Genomic DNA, 17,260 nt, shown 5'->3' with positions numbered 1-17,260 from the left:
CAACATCACTGGTCATTTGAGAGATGCAAATGAAAACAACGCTGAAATTCCACCTCACCCCAGAAAGAATGGCTGCTACCATGAAATCAACCAATAACAAAGGCTGGTGGGACTGTGGGGAAAGAGGAACACTGCTCCACTGCTGGTGGGAGTATAGACTAGTGCAACCTTTGCGGAAATTAGTATGGAGATACTCAAAAATCTAGAATTGGAAGTTCCATTTAACCCAGCTATTCCTCTGCTGGGTACCTTCCCCCAAGAAATAAAAGAAACAGGGTTGGGGATTTAACTCAGTGATGCCACAGCCTGCCTCTCAGGTACAAGGACCTCAGTTTGATCCCCAGTAAAAAAAAACAAACAATCATACCATGATGATATATGTGCACCCATGTTCATAGCAGCACAATTTATAATAGTTAAAACTTAGAAACCATCCAATTGCCCATCAACTGGAGACTCAATAAAGAGGATGTGGTTTTCCTATAATTGATTACTACTCAGCCATAAAGAGTGAGAAACTAGAAACATTTTTAGCTAAATGAATGCATTCTGAGGCCATACTCTTAAGTGAAATAAACAGGACACACATGTGTAAATGCTGAATAGCTTCTCTGATGTGAAAAACTAAAAGTGTAAGTAAGGTTCGAATTGTACAATTGATAAGGTGAAATAGGAAGAAAAGGTCTAAAGGCAAAGGAGTAGGGGAAGCAGAGGGTAGAGGAAAGGAAAGAAGGGAAAAAATCTGAGAAAAGAAAAAAATGGAAACAAAGTCTTTGAAAATAGGGAAGAGTGGAAGGGGAGAAGGGAGGGCAGGGGTCCGGGGAAAAAATGAGAACCAAGACCTGTCATGTAAAGGTACAAAATCCCAAAGATGAATGTAACTGTACTGTACACCTAAGTACCAATAAACTTAATGGAAAAAAAAAGAAAATGTGTTTTTTAAGAAAATGGAGTGATACTCAGCAGTGAAAAATTAGAAATTGGAGTCATTCATAGCTAAATGGATGCACACTGAGGTGATACTCAAGTCAAACAGGATACACGTGTACAAACTGAACAGTTTCTCTGGTGTGCGAAACTGAAAGTGTAAATAAGGACTAAAAGGCACGATAAATAATGTGAAATAGGAAGACAAGGGGCAAAGGAGAAGGGGCAATGAAGAAGGGAATGGAATCAATATGACAAAATGAGAAAATGGAAACAAAGTCTTTGCAGATGGGGAGGGAGGGAGGAGTGGAAGAGAGGGAGGGGAATGGGAAAAACAAGAACCAGGATGGATCATGTAAAGGTGCGAATGTCCAGTGATGAATGGCATTACACTGTATACCGTAAATATACTGATAAAATTAGTTTTTACAAAATTCTAAGAAAACTCTATACCATAACCTCCTTGAAATTTAGCAATAGTATCATTCTCCTTAAAATTTCAACTTCTCACCAGGATAATGCAAAATGTTAAACATTTCTATAAAGGAACTGATGCAGGAAAGGGTAATGAGATAAGTGTAAGGAAATGTCTACTTACACGGTCATGTCTTCCTCCAGGGTGCCGAAGCTCGCTGTGGTGTTGTCGTCACCTAGAACACCGCAAAACACACACATCACTCATGTCTTCTTCACCTCCGTTAAAATCAAGCATATGAAAACTGGAATCAGAATCACTTAATAATTACATGGAATATGTGAAATAGACAGCTTTACTTCTGGCTAAGCACCCTGTTATCATTCAAATATTTTCTTGCTCTTCTGTGTAACTGCACAGAGACCAAATGCAATGATGTTTATTTGCAAGAAGAAACCACACTGGTAAATACATATAAATGTACACATGAATTTCAGGGAATATTTCAAATCTAAAACTACATTTCTCCAGGTTTTGTTTTTATTGAAAATTATCAAATACAAAGATTACTATAATAACAATAAAAAAAAGATGACTATAATAAACACCAGAGGGCATCACTCACTCAGCATTAGCAAATGTTAACATTTTTGGGATAAGCACATTAAAAAGTATTTCATAACGTTAACCTCCTCCCTACACATATACACACATGCACATAACCACTGTTCAGCACTTTTGTGTGTATATTTCCAATTTTTTATGGATGCATTTACACAGACATACAAATACACAAGCACACAGCATGCTGGGTTTTTTCCTGCAATTACAGCCTATATTCCGGGGCCAATTTTCCACATTAGTACATGAGTGAAAACATACTTGAACACATAGCTATATACATAAGGTAAATATTTTATAAGGTAAATGATCATAATCAAAAGGGCTGCATTAATAGAGGCACAATTTAGATCTCAGAGCTGAGCCAATAACTCAGGATACAATGTGAGTGGGTCTCCTTCAGGGGTCTCTGCTCTGGACAGGTGTGGGGAAGGGAGGACAAGGATTTCTGGCAATGTGAGCGATGTAGACCAAAGTCTAGTACATCTGAAGATGAGTGAGCCACTTTGGCTGAGCTGAAGGTATGTTGTGTGGCCATAAGGAGGCAGACGTGGTTGGAAAGACTCAAGGCCAGGCAGGTATCACAGAAACAGACAAACAGGAATTAGTGGATATAGCGCTGGAGATTTAGCTCAGTGGCACTGTGCCTAGCTCAGAAGCACAAGGTTCTGAGTTCGATCCCCAGTACCAAAAAAATAAATAAATAAAATGGATATAATCAGAAGCACAGTAAGGCAGTATTTTGCAGCCAGTACTGTTGGAATAGAAAGAGCAAGGGACTTGAGATACTGAGATTATACAGGGAGAGAAGGGCTACATGAGAAAAAAACAAAGAACAAACAAGATTTATACTGGAGAAAACATTAGGGACTCACATCAGATGGAATACAAGCAGAGTAAAATTAAGACGTGATCAAGACGCGAAGCCTAAGCATGTGGAGAACGGTGGTGTCGTGGTAGTAGAAGAATCGGCAAAAACAGCTGGCCTACATGAAAGAAGGAAGACTGTCCACTCAGGCTTGAACATTTATAAACTGTGTAGTCCCTGTGACATTCAATTAGATGTCCAATAAGTACTGAGACTGTTGTTCTCCAGTCCTGGAGAGAGTCAGATGTAAAATAACTTAAGGCTATTGCTAAATTCACAAAGAAAAAGCCACCTCTCTTCACCTGTAAGGACAGGTCAGCAGGTAAAGGAAATAGCAGGCCAAGCATAGAACACGGGGGAAAAATACATTCATGAACAAGGCAGAAAGAAAGGAAGCAAGAAAGAAATAGAGATATAGCAGAGATTTATGAGTAAAATCCTTGAGACTGAATTTTTATTTAGATCACTCAGTTGAGATTTCTTCTGTCCCACTATAAAAACAAAACAGAATATTCAATCACCAAAGGATGTTTCTCCAATCAATCTTGTAAGATCTCACTGTGTATTTTCTAACTTCTCTAGATGTCAAAGAATATTTGGTTATCAAATATTTGTTGTATTAATACCAAATCAAGACAAAAATTTTAAAGTCTAAGTATCTGTTTTCCCTTCATTGCTACTACAGATTGAATCTAAAATCTTAGGACTAGATTTTATAATTTTTCACATTTTGAACTGTTTGTATAGCTGTTTCAGGTTGAGAACCCCCAATACAAGAAGCCAAAAAGCCAAAATGACCACTGATGCTCAAAATGTTACCAGTATCAGGACATTTTATGTTTTGGACTTCCAGATTTTGCACTAAAGTTTAGGAACCAAGAGAATTTAAATAAACATTCTTTGGCAATAGTGGCTTCTAAGTCTAGAGTCATTCTCTCATCGTTCTACACTTCCTAAAGCAGTTCTGGGGAATTCTTTTTTGTAAGTATCTTTAGGAGATGTGATCAAAAACATACTGAAGGTCAGGGGCTGAAGGGAGGGCAGGGGAATGGTGAAAAAATAAGAAACAAGATGGGTTATGTAAAGGTGCCAATTTCCAATGATGGATGTCTTCATTTTACATACCTTAAATGTAACAAAAATTAAATTAAAAAGTATGATTTAAAAAACCATACTGAATGTCACTGCTCACTGCCATCCCATAGAGGAAATGGAGGCTTTTGAAAACATTATTCTGTGTCCTCATCGACCCAGTTCACAAGATCTGGCACCATGCAACTTCTGACTCTGCCCCAAGTCCAAACAACCATGAAAAGTAAATAATTTGAATTGATTCATGAAGGACATGACAGAACAACTAAAAACACAGAATCTGGTTTCCAACACCACTGTAAAAAGTGGCAAGAGTGATGGCATAAATGTGTTCAAATCGAAGAAGAGTATTCTGAGGGTTATTAATAGCAATGTAAATCGTACCGCAATAACTTTATAAAATTTTAAAATTAACTATATTTTCCATCATGCCTTATACAAGGTCTGCACATGATTTATACTCATAGTTCAAACATCAAAAGATAAATATAATTTGAGTCATTTATACAAAAATGGATGCTCCTGAGACCATCAGGAAAAAAAGCAGATACACAAGAATATTACATGGTTTCTCTTATGCAGAAACCCACGTATAAATAAGTTAGAACACAATAAAAGACAGATAATATGAAATACAGAGATAAATCTTTGCAAATGAAAAGCATATCTAGAGAAGGAAAGAGAGAAGAGATAGAGGAGGGAAAACTAAAAAAATTAAGATAGGTTATATACATGTACCAGCTCCCCATGATCAATGTAATCATTATGTATAGCAAATACACACTAAACATTCTAAAAGATCTAAAGACTGAAATAAATTTTCAAAGGTTAAAAAAAAAAAGAAGGGTAAGGACAGCAGCTTAAGTGATCTTAACCAGATTATCTAAAATTCTAACTGCTCCAAAGCCTAAAACTTTTTGAGCACTGCCATGCTGTCACTGATAAAAAGCTATAATTCACCAAACTGTGTTTCATGCACAAAATTAATTTTTAAAATGATATAATGCTACCTGTAATTTATGTGCACATTGTATAGTCCAATCCCAAAGTACACTGTTAAGTATATGCAAATATGCCAAAAACTGAAAAAGTCCAAAATGCTTCTGAAAAGGGACACTCAACCTATACTGTTTTGAGAGAGCTGCCATTTCATAAATAGTTTTTTCCTCATGAGTTTTAAGGCAGTGAGACTAGAGTTGACAAATGTAAAGACAAATTATTTTTATTTTCTCCTATTCATATAAATTATTACTCCATGCAAGATTTTGAGTGTCTCAGTTTCTCCATTACTCTGCACACAATCTGGTGGGGAATAAATAGAAGCAACCATCATAAGGTTTTCAAGAAAGAGAAAAGCATCAGTGCAGATATACTATAAACTGAATCATCAGAGACACCGAATAGTCAAGAGCTCATTTGAAAAGTACCTTTGAGTACCAACCCCTAAGAGATATGGAAAATTTCCTCTGGTCCTTACTATTGTTGGGGAGCGGGGAATTACCGGGGATCAAACTCAGGACCTTGCGCTTGAGAGGCAGGCAGCAGAACCACTGAGCTGAATCCCCGGCCCTCAGTAAGTGTGTTCTCCTCAGTCTCTTCTCTGACTACCTCTCTATTTCCTTCAGTGCCTGGCCTCAGTACCAGTCAGTCTACCACTTAAATCCCAACTCTGCTGCTTACTGTGTAACCTCAGGTGATTTAAATCTCTCGGGGCTCCATTTTCCTCAGTATATACAGCATCAAATGCCTGTTCATGAAAACATTAAAGGAGTTAGTGTGAGGAAAACACTAAGAACAGTATATGGCATGTAAGAAATGCTAAAAAACTGTTTCCTTTAGCTATGTCAACAATTGAGTCCTTTCCCGAGACTTAGGGCTCCAATTTGTCTACCCTAAAGAGAGGTAACATCACCTTCAATTCAAATACTGAGCAGTTTCTAAAGCTATTTGTTGTGCCAACATTCAATGTCGCTTCTGGGACTATCTCAATTTCACTTACACTTGTGGCCCTCAGCCCTGGCCTTTCACCTCCAATACAATACATCTAAAACTAAAAATAAAATAATAATAAAATAAATAAAAATTTAAAAAGCATCTACAACTACAATGGCCATTGCGTAGGCCACATCCAGACAGTGGCCAGTTCTTAGAAGATGTAAACTCACAGGACACGGTAGTAATTCTTCAGTGGGAAAGCTTTGTTCACAAAGATGATGCAGCAGGTCTAAAGAATTTCCTAGGCCCATTTCTCAGATGTTAAGGCAAAATCTGCACAAATTCTGACAACCAGAGAGAAAGATTGGAGCAGGAGCTCAGGAAGTCAGGCCTACAGTGAAATAGCAGGATGGAAACTTATGTTTGATGATCAGCAAAGCATCAGGAGAGGAGAAAAGTCAGAGGGGTCTTTCTCAGCCAGAGAACAATAGGCCCTACTGCTTTTGTAGGGCAGTTTGGTTAAACCCTGTGTTTAGCGTGACGCCCACAGGTCCTCAAGAGCCCTGGTAAAGCTAAACATAGCAAAGCAAAGAAAACCACTCAACAAGGAGGTCCCGGTGTCTACGCCAGCCTACAGAGAGGTAACAAGGTTCCGCCTAGCCCATGCAAAAAGAAGAAAGATCTGAGAATATCTCAGTAGGCTGATTTTCTCTCCAGGAGCTTCACAGAGTGTTTGCTCTTGTCTCTGGGACCAGAATCACAAATTTGGGCACCCTTCTTCTCCTTTTTCAAAGCATTCTGCATATCTCTACCTCACTGCACCACTCATACCCAAACACATCTGCTGATGGCCTTGTCTGTCCTTCCTGTGACATCAAGGATCTTGAGGTTTGACGGTGAATAGAGAGGGTACTGTGGCTTTAATACAAATTCACTGATAGACTGAAGATAATAACTCTACTGCATACCCTGCTGCAGAGATCAGCACCTTTCTTTACAAAGCACCACAGTTGACACTTTAGGTTATGACGACCACACGGTCCCTCTCACAGCTGCTCTGCTCTGTTACTGTGGCATAAAGCAGCCACAGATGACATGGAAGTGAAAATTGTCACTGTTCTATTAAAACTTTATTTCTAGACACCGAAAATTAGATTTCATACAATTTGCACGTGTCCCCAAATATGTCTTCTTTTCATTTTTTGCAGTGATTTAACACTATATAAACCACTCTTGGCTCACAGGTATAAAAAAATGAAGCAGAGAGCTAAATCGCACCTGCGGTCTGTCACCTGAGGGCACCTATTCTCCCTGAAAGGTGAAAGCTGGTGACCTAGTGACTAAAGAAATGCTGGTCTATGACAAATTGTTTACCTCTACAACAGATACTTAATGTGGGTGTATTCCAAACTTGCAATAACTAGACCATCATCTGTTTGGCAACTCACGCCATTAAGTCTCCAGGAAGTCAGATTATGATCCGTCTTCATACATTTGGGCTGCTGTAACAAAATGTTAGCATACAAACAGTTCCTGACACCGGAAGCCGAAGATCAAGACAGACTTGGTGTCTGGGGAGAGTCTGTCTTCTAGTTCATACGTGGCATCTTCTACCTGCATCCTCACATGGCAGAAGGGGCCAGGCAGCAATCCGGGGTCTAAGGGCACTAATCCCATTCATAAGGGCTCTACCATCACGACCTGAACAACTTCCAAAGGCACCACCTCCAAATACAATCACAGTAGGGGTTCAAATTTCAAACAGGGATTTTGGGGGACACAAGTTTCAGACCAGAGCACTCACATATCTGCAGGTGTTCTGGATAAACCTGGTCATGATTGCTACCTTGATTGAGAGCACTTATTTGTTTTTAAGAATAAAAGCCAATTCATGTCTGTGCAATGGGCATAAACTGAAATACAAATTTAAATGCTATTACTAAAAAAAAAAAGCAGTGGATGTGATACAAGCTTAGATTACTGCAGCCCATCAGAATTCAGCTCTGTTAGCTAAAGAGAGCCATATGATGGTCTGCTCTTCCTAGATGGGTCAACATTAAACAACTGTCTCAATAATCTACAATTGTTTTATTGATAGACAAGTTTAGCAGCTGTCTCGTATTTGGTTTATTTAGAAGCACATCACGATTATCATTATAACACCTGTGACAGTCTTAGAGCAGTGTTTGTGTTTGTACTCATGACAAAGTGGGTAGGGTCAGACTGTGCACACCAGGCCTGCCGAGCTACCAGGGAGCACTGAAAGATCCGCTGATTCCGCTATAAACCAGGAAGAAAGCTAACTCTGCACAATGGTGCCCAGCACGTGGTATATAGGAAACAGTGAATTTAGAAAGCACTGAGCACCTCCTTTTGTGCATGGTATAAAACAAGGATGCCAGTTGGAAAGCCGTGCGGTATCTTTCTGCAGGTGCCTTTGAATGCCACAAAGGGAGGTAAGAGGTACCTAAGAATTCTACACAGCTAAAACATACTATCCAGTTTTCTGGTCCAACTCTCTGACACAAAGCACACGAGAAGAAGTTCTGCTCAGAGCAAACAATGTATTCTGTAGTTCCCAAGACGCATAGACAACTATTAAGTGTTCCATCTACACCTCAATAGAAATATTAATGCGCATGATTCTGGGGGAAAAGATTCATAGCAATCAAGAGAGACTTAAAAGTCCAAAAGGTGAAGTGTTATTGCAAGCTATTAGTATATTTTCAAGGGTATTTTCAAACAGGTAGTTCTGCATGTTTAACACCAAATGCAAACTGACTTATGGGCCTTTGTCAGTTGAGGCTTTACTAGAGGTATCCTGAAGATTTACGCTGAAAGCCATTAATCTACCTCCCCCTGGTCGAGACTGTGTGCTACACACAGACTGTTTAATAGTGTTCCCTTTTCAACTCTTAGCCATTTTACATCTCCTTCCTTTATCAGCCAAATGCCTTGCTTCCTACATCACTGAGAAAACTGAAGTGCAGTCATGCCCACACCCCCAGTTTCTCTCTCCATGGTTTCAGTTTCTTATTCTCAACCATGGCACTGTATGGTCTCCATCGCTACAACTGGGAGAGGACGATGTCATAAGACAGTGTGAGAGACAGAGAGAGATCCTATGCAAGCACAGGTTCAATAACTTTTACTAGAGTATGTTATTACATTGGTATTATTTTATTACCAGTTGTTGTTAATCTCACTGTGCACTATTTATATAACATATTAAACTTTATCATACATACACATATAAAGGAAAAATACTGTATATAGAGAATTCTGTGCCATCCATAGCATCCAGTACCTACCTAGGGTCTTGAAATATATTCCTTGCAGGTAAGTGAGAATGCTATCGTCAAAGCTAAACTTCCAGGCTGGCATCTCCCTATCTACCTAGCTTTGGACTCTTGACACTCAAATCCTCTTCCCATTTGTTATTGTATAGGAACTGTCCTCAGTTCTATTTAAAGTGAACACTTCCTCTTGGGCATTGGATTTCATCCTTCCTAAAGGACAGAACACTAACAAGGTTTTTCACTTTTTGTTTAAATATCATTTATTACTTTCTCCTTTCTTCTGAATTATTTAAATTAACAAACACAAGACTTATTCCACCCTAAAAGACACACACACACACACAATCACACACTTAGATTCATTTCTCCCTTCCTGCCTAATCCATGACAATGTCCAAAACTGATTTGCTGATATTCACTGCCCAAACCTAGTTTCCCTCCATCTTTCCCATCTCAGTTGACAGTAATAGCAACCTGTCCAATTTCTCAGGCTAAAAGTATAGAATCATCCTGGGTCCCTCCCTAGTACTCACATCCAACTTGTCAGGGAATCTTGTAACTGATCCCACTTTCTCACAAAGTCTTGGTTGATTTTTATCTCCTCCTGAAGCTTTTTATGGTGTTTCTGATACCATAGAGCTCTCTCCTTATTCTCATCTGTCAGCATTTCCACTGGGCATTCTAATGCTTGTGAGTGCTATCTACTCAAATTCATGACAAGCATAAGCTACACTCAGACCCCTCTACCTCCCAGAGCATTAAACACAATAGTGCCCATTCAGTGATATCATCATAAGCTTCTCCCTGCATGCTTCTAATAAAAGTACCACAAAAAATACTTACTTTGACTGTAGTTTCCTGCATTTGCAAAGCTGTCCATCATGTCTCCAAACACCAGCATCATGAGAGGGAGAGCAGCTCCATGGACAACGGCAGCCACAGTTCCCAGCACCATGTATAACCTGTCCAGCCAATTTGAATAGCGAAACTAAAAAGAGAATAAAATAGAGCACAGGCACAGTTAGCAATTTTCTAGATGGTTTCTTCTGCCTTCAAAACATACCCCAAATGCAAATGTTTTGGAGACTACTACTGCTACCACTAAAGTCCAAGGTACCCCTCTAGCTTTGCTAAACTATTGCAACAGCCCAACTAGAAAAGAGCATTTGCTTCTTCTACTGAGTTCTGGCTTAGTTTTTCATGCTGTACTCTTATCTTTTTAGGACAACAAATGAGACTACAATAAAAATATATTATGTGTTTTGCTTTGTAAGAAAAGATACTTTTCATCTCACAAGAAAAAATGTCGCAGGCCACTCTGAGGAAACTACTAACGTAATATTTTGTAATTTTTCCTCCGTCACTTGCCTCGAAAGCACAAGGACCGGAGTTCAATCCCCAGTAACAACAACAAAAAAAAACTCCTTGTTTTAACTTACCAAGAGAAGGAAACAAAGATACATATCAATATAATTCAAATTAAAATCGTTAAGTCAAGAGAGACACCACAAAAAAATCCAAAAGAATATAAATAACTACCTCAAAAATCTGTATTCCAATAAGTTGGAGAATATGGAAGAAATGGATAGATTTCTAGATATATAAGAATTACAAAACAGAACCAGGATGATATCAAAACCCTGAATAGTCCAGTAGCAAGCTATAAAATTTGAGGCAGAAGTAAAAAAATGAGCACAGGACCAAGTGGATTCTCCACAGAATTCTAAAACTTAGATCCTGCCTCAAAAAAAGCAAAAGAAAGAAAGAAAGAAAGAAAATAAAGAGCCACAATCAAGAATCAAGAGAACTGTAGCATAGACATGTGAAGAAGCTAAGACACAACCACAGTATCCTAACTGTAAAACTTAGCCTTTGGAAAGATACCTAGAAGGGAAATACCTGAGTCAAACAGAATATCTTCTGGTTTTTACGAAATAATCTCATAGCGCTCTCACAGTGGTTGTACCAGTTTGAAATCAGTGTCGAAGGGTTCCTATTTCCTCACAATCACACAGCATTTGTTGTCTTTTGAGTCCTTAATACCCATTCTTAATATCACAAGGTGGAATCTCCAAAAGTGTTGTTTTGATTTGCAGGGCTCTGATGAGCAAAGATGTTGAAGATTTTTTCTGTAGTTACTGGCCATCATACTTATCTGAGAAGGTTCTATTCATTTCAGTTGCCCATTATGTGATTAGGTCTTTTATTTTGGGGGCCTGATTGTTTGAATTTTTCACATACTCTAGATATTAATTCTCCAACCAAGGAATAAGCTGGCAAATGTTTTTTCCCATTCTGTGGACTGTCTCTTCACTCTGCTGTTTCCTTTGGTATACAGTGAAGTTTTTCAAGCCTTAGAAGAAAACACCTTTCAATTCTGATTAAGGTACCCTGCAAAAAATTTCTTTCAAAACTGACAAAAAAAAGAGACTTTCAATAAAAAGGAGCACTAAAGAAATTAATGACCCCCCCCAAAGCAGTGTTGCACAAAGCATTCAAAGGTATCCTAGACAAGAGACAAGGAGATCAAAATCACCAAAGGGCTCAAGGAAAGAATTCATCTAATTGGGCAAACTGTTAAGCAAAAGTGAAAAAAAAAAAAAGAATCCATAATAAAAAATAACAGCACTCCTCTCCTTTCTCTCCTCTTGCTAAACTCTCTGACTACACCCCTAAAGGAGTCACTATCTATCCTATAAACTCTGAGGTTCCTAGGACCCAGCAGCATTTGGCTAGAGGTGGGAGGGTTCCAGAAGCTGGGAGGAGATCCTGCAGTCACAAAACCCTCTGGAGTTTGGGGAGCGCCAGTGTCTTTGCTCCTCCCCTGGATCACGTCAGTCACAACTGCCTCCTGACTCCTGTAACTCACTGAGCCTCTGGCCTGGAGCCACCTCCTGGGGGCAGGTCCCAGAGGACCATGTCCTTGTTTGTTCCTTTCCCAAGGGCCCACTGGCCCTAACTCAGTCACTGCCTTCTGAACAATTCTCTAGCTTTCACTTTCTCCAGTGCCCTGATCTGCAAGTATTTCTCCTGGTGGGCTCCTCTCTCAGAGAGAAGGGAACCAGGGTAAGTGGGCATGGAATGGGGCAGTAGGTTGTCAGGCTCGGAGCCCCTCACAGTCGTCCAGCCCCCTACAGGACTGAGCTCCCTCCCTCAAGCTGTGACAGCCCCTCCCAAGATGAGCTGTTTGCTGGACCTGGGTTGTAACCAGGGATGAGGAGCGGCCCAGCTTCCCTTTCTAAGTCCCCCTGACCTGGATTCACCTGGTGTGCTTCTCCTCCAGGTTGCCCTCCTCTATTTCCATCTTTGGTGTTGTCTCCCCACCACCAGTCTCCATTTCCTAGTGGATCTCAGAGCATGGCTCATGCACCACTCCGCTAGTCACCCAGATGGAGCTTCCAATAAGGCATCTCTACACTGTTCTTTTAAATTCAGTTTGCTAAGAACCAGCTTCACAATGATCTTTCCATTCCCCCTCATTAAAAAAAAAAAAAAAAATTCTAGTGTGTAATGAGGGAATTATAAAGTGTTTATTGTAAGACTTAATGTTTTACTAGTTTCCGGGTTCTACTCTCTGCAAGAGTTGATGTAAATAATTTACCTAAGTTCATTTGAGTTTACACTCTACTGACATAGGGATCATCAGCAACCAGCTAATCCATACAATTCCTGTTTTACTCCCAGTGGGGTTAAAGAACAGCTTCTAAATTATCATTATGCAAACAAAAAATGAAATAGACTCATGTTAAGATTTTCAACTTCTAGATTTTCAGCTATTCAACACAGAAGAATAATGACATTCTAAATCATAGTAACAAATTTTCTGCTGCTACCTTTTATTATGGATGCTTGGGACTTTAACCTCAAACCTGTCAGGGTTTCAGACCATTAAAGACCATACTGAACATAACTGGCTTGCTCTTTCCAGATGGCAAAGGCCATCACTGGGAGAAATGTTGCTGTAGCCAACAGATCACTATTGAAATCAGGGGAATACTAAAATCTACTTTAGCAAGAATGGCTGTTAATCTTCCATTCATGTGGCAAGTGATATTATTAATCTGAAAATAAACTGCTGTGAATCCAACTAATTCATATTACTTCTTCATTATCAGATTTTCTAAAAAAGTATTATACCCTCAGAAATACCTCTATTTGTGTGATTTTGGGGGTGTAAGAGTGGTAAAGGGAGATGGGTATGATCAAAATGTATTATACATATTGAAACCAAATATTTTGTAAAATTAATAAACACTAATAAAGTAAAATAACAACAAGCAAAAAGTAAGAAATACCTTGTTTCTAGAGAATGAGATGTTCAATTTACAAAGCATTTTTTTTTTTTTTTTTTTAAGACAGGGTCTTACTATGTAGTTGAGACTCACCTGGAACTCACTATGTAGCCCAGGCTGGTTTCGAACTCACAGTGATCCTCCTGCCTCAGCCTCCCAAGTGCTGGGATTACAGGTGTGCACCACCATGCCTGGCTCTACAAAGCATTTTTAATAGTAAAGAAATTCAAAGCTCACCATGGTAAATGGACTGACAGTTGGTTTCTTTTCCTTCTTCTTTTTACTGCAAAATACAACAAAGCAATTATAAAACACTTTAAAATTCTACAATTTTTAAATTACCAAATTAATATCTAGTGCTTATGTTTAATGACAACTACCAGAAAAATGTTTATATTATTCAGTTAAAAAAAGGTTGATAGTATGATTTAATTTATGAAGAGTAGAAATGTTTACATAGGTCTTAGAAATCTGTATACCTAGTTAACGTCTGATATTAGAATTTCTATTAAAAAGGCTTCTTCCTTGTGCCCTTGGGTAAATATTTTAATTTTGTATGATGAATACACACATACATAAACAAACACAAAACATTTATAACTTAAAAAGTATATACTGCTGGGCATGGTGGCACACTCCTGTAATCACAGCACTCGGGAGGCTGAGGCAGGAGGATCACTGTGAGTTTGAGACCAGCCTGGACTACAGAGTTGAGTTCCAGAGCAGTCTGAACTACGCAGTGAGACCCTATCTCAAAAAAACCAAAAAAAAAAAAAGTATATACTACGAAAGCAGTCTCCTCTTTTTATTCTAACTAGAAAACCATTCATGCCCTCTATAAATCTCTTTAATTCTAGCAGTACATATTCTATCTATCTATTACCAGATTATTAATGGAGAGCAATGCTGGTCAGATAATTGCTGTGCATATCCAGCCTAAGAAAAAAATAATGAACTTTCCTAACGAGCAAGTCTAATTCTGAAGAGATGTATGGGGCCCTAAGTTGAACATTACCAAAACAAGTTAATCTAGAAAATCTATGGCCTAAAAATATGTTCTATAAATTATGAAAAAGTTGCCAGACATGGTGGCTCATGCCTGTAATCCCAGCACTCGGGAGGCTGAGGCAGGAGGATTGCTATGAGTTCTAGACCAGCCTGGACTACACAGTGAGTTCCAGGTCAGTCTCAACTACATAGTGGGACCCTGTCTCAAAAAACAAACAACAACAACAACCAAAAAAAATTGTGAAAAAGTTGTCCTTAGGCATTAAAAGGCCAGCTATGATTGTGAGGCTAGTTTCAAAAGAACTGAATTCAGTGAGCCATACTCTTCATAATGCACAATCACCACCTTGAATGTGAAAGCAAAGGAACAATAACAAACCTCATTTTTGTAAAGATACAGGACAGACTCTTTTAGAAAAGACACGTATTATTTTTTAAGAAATTTTCAAATTCAAACAGTAAATTTATTTTTCTCTGTTCTTTCCACAAAATGAGGTAAAGAGACATCTAAAGAACAAATCCAGAGTTTATGAATATTTAGCCTCAGCACACATGTATAAATACCAAATAGTTTCTCTGGTGTGAAAAACTATAATGGTATATAAGATCTTAATGGTATAATTGATAATGTGAAATAGGAAGAAAAGGAATAAAGGGATAGGGGAAGGGTAGGGAAAAGGAAACAAGGGAAAAGATAAAAAAATGAGAAAATGAAAAAATGGAAATAAAGTATTTGTAAATAGGGAAGGGAGGAGGGGCTGAAGGGAGGGCAGGGACAAGGGGATAAAATGAGAACCAAGACCTGTCATGTAAAGGTACAAGATCCCACAGATGAATGTAACTGTACTGTATACCTAAAATGTACCAATAAACTCAATGAGAAAAAAAAAAGAATACTTAGCCTCGGGGTGACAGCAAGAAAACACAAACACCTTCAGGTTTGGTGCCATCTTATCCCAGTGAAGGTGTGATGTCAGTATCCTGTTTCCAGAATATGGAAACAGTAAAACAGACATACAGTTTTTAAATCTAAGGCTGTTTCTTACATTTTTTTCTGTTGCTAACGTGGAGAATTTACAGTATTACAGGAATTGGCTAAGGAAAACATAACCACACACCATCCATAAACAATTCTGCATTTTTTTGTGTGTGCTTTTAGAGATGACAAAAGCCACAGAGAAGTGAGAAGAGTTAGCTGACTTGTGCAAGGTCCAACCACTGGAATAAAGCCAAGATTTTACCCACAAAGTCTGTCCCCTGACCACCATGCTCTTAAGTTGTGACCTCTGACCTCTGAGCTTACTGCACTGCACGGAAATTCACTTTTACAGGAGACCTCACCCCTATCAGATTTCTCATTTAATCCGAACAGCAGGGAACATAGATCTTACAAAATATCACTTCAATGAGGATGATTACAAATACAGGTACTACAGATAGTACTATTATCCCAGCATTGTCTATGAGCAAAGTCAGATATGTCTTTACAAACCAACATTAAAAACAGATACTTTTAATAACAGATTGAAATCAGTAGTGATGAGCACTGATTAATAAAACTGCTTTAAAAATCTCCACTTAGAAGCAAAGTCTTTAGGCCACGATAGTATCAATTAAAAAATGAAGACATAGCGAGGATCAACCAAATTTCTCTACCATTTCCTTCTACATACCCTCAATTTTCTTACTCAAATATATCTAAGTATTTGTGTCTTCAGGATATGAACTACTATATTTTTTAAAAGTCTGTGGAGTCATTTTGTTTATGTGTTATGAGTTTAATTTTTTCACCAAGAAAAATTTCAAGTGAACAGAAAAATTCAAAGAATATAAGGGGCTTCCCAAACAATACACCTAGATTTATCTACATCTAGATTGACTAGATTTTTTATTTACACAAGGGAATATATATTACTATTTGTAAATATTTGGCTGAAATATTTAAAGGTAAGCTGTAAATACTATGACAACCATGAATTTTTCCTACCATTATCACATCTAAGTACTTTAATAGCAATTATGACATCATCTAATATTCAGTCCACATTCCATTTTCCCAAGAATTGTTAATATAGGTGGTTCTCTCCTTGTAAACATTGATATAATAAGAGTTTACACATTATAATTGCTGATTCAAGAGTCTATCCACCGTAAGTGATGCTAAGTCTGGCCACTTGCTTAAGATGACAACTGCAGAATCTCTCATCGGAAAAGTGCATTTCCCTTCTTCCCATTAGTAAGAAATGCGGTCATAATCATTAGATACAACTTTTTTCTGAACGGTTTAGGATCCAGTGACAATCTGTGACTGAATTCAGTGAGACAATGCAGGTTCCAACATGATAAATACAGCTACCTTTTTTTGTAAAGAAGGTTCCTTTTTTTCCCCTACCTGTCATACTCTCTTTACCTTTTCTTCTTCGCAGAATATTTGTGAGGATTCATCAGTTGTATTGTAATCAATACCTCAAAATCATTTATGGTTAATATTGCTTTCATACTCAGTGTCCCAGACTTGGCTAGTGGAGGCCCCTTCAAGCCCAGTTCCGAAGGCTTTTAACTGCACTCTTAAACTTTACTTCTGTTTTGGGGTATAGAAGACACTCCCAGCACACTTTGTATTTTCCCTGCCCTAGACGTGGCTGAAACCAGCTATTTTTCTGTAGGGTACTCTTCCTTTTTAATAAAGAATGGTGTTCAGAAATCAAGATCTGGCACTAAAAGTGCATCTTTCTTAGTGGACAGAAAATAAACTATTAAAAAACCATGATTTCATACTGGCATTTGCAATACAAGTTTAACA

General features: G+C 38.3%; 1 protein-coding gene and 1 pseudogene across 1 annotated transcript in view; both read right to left on the bottom strand.

Moving 5' to 3' along the window:
- Window positions 1–13,728, bottom strand: part of LOC104868250 — a 67,033-nt pseudogene extending 53,305 nt beyond the window's left edge.
- The window catches only part of LOC104868217 (ATP-dependent translocase ABCB1), a 301,331-nt gene that overhangs the window by 282,976 nt on the left and 1,095 nt on the right, over window positions 1–17,260 (bottom strand). The window lies entirely within an intron of this gene.

Source organism: Fukomys damarensis, unplaced genomic scaffold, assembly GCF_012274545.1.
Source record: "Fukomys damarensis isolate Sample0158 unplaced genomic scaffold, DMR_v1.0_HiC HiC_scaffold_4, whole genome shotgun sequence".
NCBI lineage: Eukaryota > Metazoa > Chordata > Mammalia > Rodentia > Bathyergidae > Fukomys > Fukomys damarensis.
The sequence above is the reverse complement of the archived record's forward strand: the minus strand, read 5'-3'. Positions and strand labels throughout refer to the sequence as shown.